Raw genomic sequence first — 6,000 nt, 5'->3', positions numbered from 1 at the left:
GAATGCATTCAACAGAAATGAATCTTCCGCATTTAACCCAACCCCGCTGAATCAGAGAGGTGCGGGGAGCTGGCTTAATCAGTGTCATCGGCGCCCTGGCAGCAGCTGTTATGGGGGTTAACTGCCTTGCTCAACAGATTTTTCCACCTTGCCGGCTCAGAGATTCGAACAAGCAACATTTTGGTTACTGCCCCAATGCTCTAACCGCTAGGCTACCTGCCACCCTTATTCAACGTGCTGCTAGGGCGTTAGTGTGGGGAACACGTCATTTATCAGTCACTTAGTGTGATAGCAACTGGGGAGGGTTCAGCGCTGCTTTAACAACTATGACATCGAGACAGAAGGGGAGAGAGAGGGAGAGGGTGCAGAGAGCGGCCAGAAAGAGACAAACAGGACCGAAAGAGAGAAAGAAGACAGGAAGCTGGGTACAGCGTAATGAGTACAATATGTGTTCCCTTCACTCACTAATTAGGCACCAGTCCAAACTGGCACATTTTCCATCCAAAGGTCAGAGCAGTTAGACCCTACGTGGCTGTCTGCCTCCCAGACCCTGCGTTTCAGCCTAGCAGGCCCTGCCTCTTAAGGTATCGCTGTCTCATTACCTCTAAGGCATCTCTGTCTCTCTGCTTCTCAGACCCTGCCTCTCAGCCTCTCTGTCTCCTAGACCTGCCTCTCTGCTTCTCTGCCTCTCTGTCTCATAGGACCTGCCTCTCTGCCTCTCTCTCTCTTAGGCCCTGCCTCTCTGCCTCTCTGTCTCCTAGACCTGCCTCTCTGCTTCTCTGCCTCTCTGTCTCATAGGACCTGTCTCTCTGCTTCTCTGCCTCTCTGTCTCATAGGACCTGTCTCTCTGCTTCTCTGCCTCTGTCTCATAGGACCTGCCTCTCTGCTTCTCTGTCTCCTAGGCCCTGCCTCTCCGTCTCTCTGCTTCTCTACCTCTCTGTCTCCGAGGCCCTACCTCTCTCTCTCTCTCTCTCTGTCTCCCAGGCCCTGCCTCTCGCTCTCTCTCTCTGTCTCCCAGGCCCTGCCTCTCTCTCTCTCTGGCTCCCAAGCCCTGCCTCTCTGTTTCTTGGGCTTTCTCCCAGGCCCTGCCTCTCTATCTGTCTATCTCTCTGGCTCCCAGGCCATGCCTAAGGCATTGGCGCTCACAAAATTTCGTCAGCCGGTGATTGTCAAGCAAATAACTGTCGGTCTCACGGTAATTGAGTGTTAATGAACATAAACACATTTAGCATCTCCTGGCTTCCGGATGCATATCATCCTTTATCGGTGTAATGAGGTCTGTGTGTAGCTTGTGTAGAGGAGTCAGGTGCAGGACAGCAGATATGAGTAAATAAACGTAATTTACTCAAAAACAGACAAATACTATACTAAATACTATTGTCCAGTGAGGGAGGAAGACCCGTCAGGAAGTACACCGACAGGTGCGACCATGGCCGTTGTGGAACGGGTAGGGGTTGTAACTTCCCTCTGGGCAGGTGCCTGGGCAGGTATCCTGGGAGCCTTGCACTGGGCGCACACAGAGCAGGAGGAAACATAAACCCTCACGTCCTTGGCCAAGGTGGACCACCAGTACTTCCCACTGAGGCTGAGTCTGACTGATGACCAGAGGAGGGTGACGTGTGGGCCCAATAGATCAAACGGTCGCGAAAAGCAGACGGAACGTACAGGCGCCCAGCTGGACATTGGGGGGGAGTGGGCTTTGTGTGTAACTCCCGCTCAATGTCCGCGTCCAGCTCCCACACCACAGAGGCCACCAGGCAGGAGGCCGGAAGTATGGGATTGTGATCCATGGACCGCTCCTCTGTGTCATACATCCGGGACAGCGCGTCTGCCTTAGCGTTCCTGGAACCTGGTCTGTAGGACAGAGTGAAAACAAAACGGGTAAAAACATGGCCCACCTTGCCTTGAACCCTCGCCGCCCGGATGTACTCCAGATTGTGGTGGTCAGTCCAGATGAGAAAAGGATGTTTAGCCCCCTCAAGCCAATGTCTCCACGCCTTCAGAGCCTTGACAACAGCCAACAGCTCCCGGTCCCCCACAACATAGTTTCGCTCCGCCGGGATGAGCTTCTTCGAAAAGAAGGCACAGGGGCGGATCTTCGGTGGCGTGCCTGAGCGCTGAGAGAGCAAGGCTCCTAATCCCAGCCTCGGACGCGTCCACCTCCACTATGAATGCCAAAGAGGGATTCAGATGAGCCAGCATGGGAGCCGAGGTAAACAGAGCCTTCAGGTGACCAAATGCCCTGTCCGCCTCAGCTGACCACTGCAGTTCCCCCTTCAGCAGTGAGGTAATGGGAGCAGCTACCTGACCAAAACCTTGGATAAACCTCCGGTAGTAGTTGGCAAACCCTAGAAACCTCTGCACTTCCTTTACCGTGGTGGGAGTCGGCCAATTGCGTACGGCTGAAATGCGGTCACTCTCCATCTCCACTCCTGAAGTGGAAATGCTGTACCCTAGGAAGGAGACGGACTGTTGGAAGAACAGACATTTCTCAGCCTTGACGTACAGGTCATGCTCCAACAGTCGACCAAGTACCCTGCGCACCGGGGACACATGCTCGGCGCATGTAGCGGAGTATATCAGAATGTCGTCGATATACACCACTACACCCTGCCCGTGCAGGTCCCTGAAAATCTCATCAACAAAGGCCTGGAAGACTGATGGAGCATTCATCAACCCGTACGGCATGACGAGGTACTCATAGTGCCCTGAGGTGGTACTAAATGCCGTCTTCCACTCGTCCCCCTCCCGGATATGCACCAGGTTGTAAGCGCTCCTGAGATCCAATTTTGTGAAGAAGTGCGCCCCGTGTATTGACTCGATCACACTGGCGATGTGAGGCAGCGGGTAGCTGTACCTCACAGTGATCTGATTGATCCCCCGATAGTCAATACACGGGCGCAGTCCCCCATCCATCTTCTTCACCTGCCTCCTCGAGTTTATTTTTTGTGAAGTGGAGGGCCGAATGTATCCCTGCCCCAGGGATTCGGAGACATATGTTTCCATAGCCGCCGTCTCCGCTTGCGACAGGTGATACACGTGACTCATGGGAAGTGCAGCGTCTACCAGGAGATCTATCGCACAATCCCCCCGTCGATTTGGTGGTAATTGAGTCGCCTTCTTCTTACAGAAGGCGAGAGCCAAACCGGCATATTCTGAGTGGATAAGCACGTTGGAGACCTGGTCTGGACTTTCCACCTTAGTCGCACCAATGGAAACCCCCACACACCTCCCAGAGCACTTTCGTGACCACCCCTTGAGAGCCCTCTGTTGCCACGAAATAGTGGGGTCATGACAGGCCAACCAGGGTAGTCCCAGAACCACAGGAAACACAGGAGAATCAATAAGGAAGAGACTGATTCTCTCCTTATGACCCTCCTGCGTAACCATGCTTAGTGGTGCGGTGGCCTCTCTAATCAGCCCTGACCCTAATGGTTGACTATCTAGGGCGTGCACAGGGAAAGGCGTATCCACAGGAACAAGGGGAGTCCCTAAACTACGGGCAAATGCACGGTCAATAAAATTCCCAGCTGCGCCTGAATCTACGAGCGCCTTATGCTGGGAATACGGGGAAAACTCAGGAAATGTAATAAACACATGTGAGCAACAGGGGGCTCTGGGTGAGCCTGGTGATGACTCACCTGGGGTGGCACGATAGTGCCCTGCCTGCTGCCTCGACTCCCTGAGGAACCCCCCCAGCACCGACCAGTTGTGTGCCCTCTGCGGCCACAGATGGTGCAGGGAATGGCCCCTCCTCCTGTCGCCCTAAGTGCAGCACCTCCCAGCTCCCTGCCATCCGGCAGTCGTCCCATCATACTCTCTCGGGAGCACAAGCCGAGTCCCGCTGGGACTGGGTGACGGAGGGGTGGACAGTGGGGCCTGCTGTAGTGGGGCTGGTGGAGGCGCTGGACGACCTCATTACAGAATTACTCACCAAGAATGGAGTCAGCAGGAGCAGACGCCCTCCCTCTGGCGATAGAGGAGCGCGTCCAGCAGCACGCGACCATATTGCAATGTCTGGGCACCGCCATGGATCACCGCCATGGATCGCCTCCTCCTCTCTCGTTGGGAGAGAGAATGAGGCGATCCATGGCGGTGATCCAGGGCGGTGATCCATGGCGGTGCCCAGACGTTGCAATATGGTTGCGTGCTGCCGGATGCGCTCCTCTATCTGTGCTGCTGGACGCGCTCCTCTACCTCTATCTGCTCCTGCTGACTCCATTCTTGGTGAGTAATTCTGTAATGAGGTCTGTGTGTAGCATGTGTAGAGGAGTCAGGCACAGGACAGCAGATATGAGTAAATAAACGTAATTTACTCAAAAATAGACAAATACAATACAATCAAGCGAGCCCACATAACGGACCGTATTACATACAAACAATTACTCACAAACAAACATGGGGGAACAGAGGGTTAAATAATGAACAAGTAATTGGGGAATTGAAATCAGGTATGTAAGACAAAGACAAAACAAATGGAAAATGAAAAGTGTATCGGCGACGTTGACCGCCGAACGCCGCCCGAACAAGGAGAGAGACCGACTTTGGCGAAGTCGTGACAATCGGTGCTGTGGTACTGCATAGTAACAAACATAGTCATCTACGACTTAGGAAACATGTTGTTATATAAAATGTACATTAAATGAGACTACAATTTGAAATAATTACAACTTCTTTTGAATGTAAACATGCAACAGAAGTGGTTGCCTTATTATCTATGCAAAAAGTGCACTGTATTATTTTTACATTTTTATAAAATAGGGTGTATGTTTTCTGGAGAACAAAAATATTATTCTGAATGCACAGAACGTCACTGTGGGCCATGCAATATTCATGTTGAGTCACCGTGGGCCATGCAATATTCATGTTGAGTCACTGTAGGCCATGCAATATTCATGTTGAGTCACTGTAGGCCATGCAATATTCATGTTGAGTCACTGTGGGCCATGCAATATTCATGTTGAGTCACTGTTGACCATGCAATATTCATGTTGAGTCACTGTTGACCATGCAATATTCATGTTGAGTCACTGTGGACCATGCAATATTCATGTTGAGTCACTGTTGACCATGCAATATTCATGTTGAGTCACTGTGGGCCATGCAATATTCATGTTGAGTCACTGTTGACCATGCAATATTCATGTTGAGTCACTGTGGGCCATGCAATATTCATGTTGAGTCACTGTGGGCCATGCAATATTCATGTTGAGTCACTGTGGGCCATGCAATATTCATGTTGAGTCACTGTGGGCCATGCAATATTCATGTTGAGTCACTGTGGGCCATGCAATATTCATGTTGAGTCACTGTTGACCATGCAATATTCATGTTGAGTCACTGTGGGCCATGCAATATTCATGTTGAGTCACTGTGGGCCATGCAATATTCATGTTGAGTCACTGTGGGCCATGCAATATTCATGTTGAGTCACTGTTGACCATGCAATATTCATGTTGAGTCACTGTGGGCCATGCAATATTCATGTTGAGTCACTGTGGGCCATGCAATATTCATGTTGAGTCACTGTGGGCCATGCAATATTCATGTTGAGTCACTGTGGGCCATGCAATATTCATGTTGAGTCACTGTGGGCCATGCAATATTCATGTTGAGTCACTGTGGGCCATGCAATATTCATGTTGAGTCACTGTGGGCCATGCAATATTCATGTTGAGTCACTGTGGGCCATGCAATATTCATGTTGAGTCACTGTAGGCCATGCAATATTTATGTTGAGTCACTGTGGGCCATGCAATATTCATGTTGAGTCACTGTAGGCCATGCAATATTCATGTTGAGTCACTGTAGGCCATGCAATATTCATGTTGAGTCACTGTAGGCCATGCAATATTTATGTTGAGTCACTGTAGGCCATGCAATATTCATGTTGAGTCACTGTAGGCCATGCAATATTCATGTTGAGTCACTGTAGGCCATGCAATATTTATGTTGAGTCACTGTAGGCCATGCACTATTTATGTTGAGTCACTGTTGGCC

At 50.8% G+C, this 6,000-nt stretch overlaps 1 protein-coding gene across 2 annotated transcripts in view; it reads left to right on the top strand.

The window, feature by feature from the left end:
- LOC110525419 (3',5'-cyclic-AMP phosphodiesterase 4D) overlaps positions 1–6,000 on the top strand; it is a 55,113-nt gene that overhangs the window by 8,506 nt on the left and 40,607 nt on the right. The window lies entirely within an intron of this gene.

The sequence above is a fragment of the Oncorhynchus mykiss genome, chromosome 6 (assembly GCF_057628025.1).
Source record: "Oncorhynchus mykiss isolate SJ-2025 chromosome 6, ASM5762802v1, whole genome shotgun sequence".
NCBI lineage: Eukaryota > Metazoa > Chordata > Actinopteri > Salmoniformes > Salmonidae > Oncorhynchus > Oncorhynchus mykiss.
This window is presented reverse-complemented; position numbering and strand designations above follow the sequence as displayed.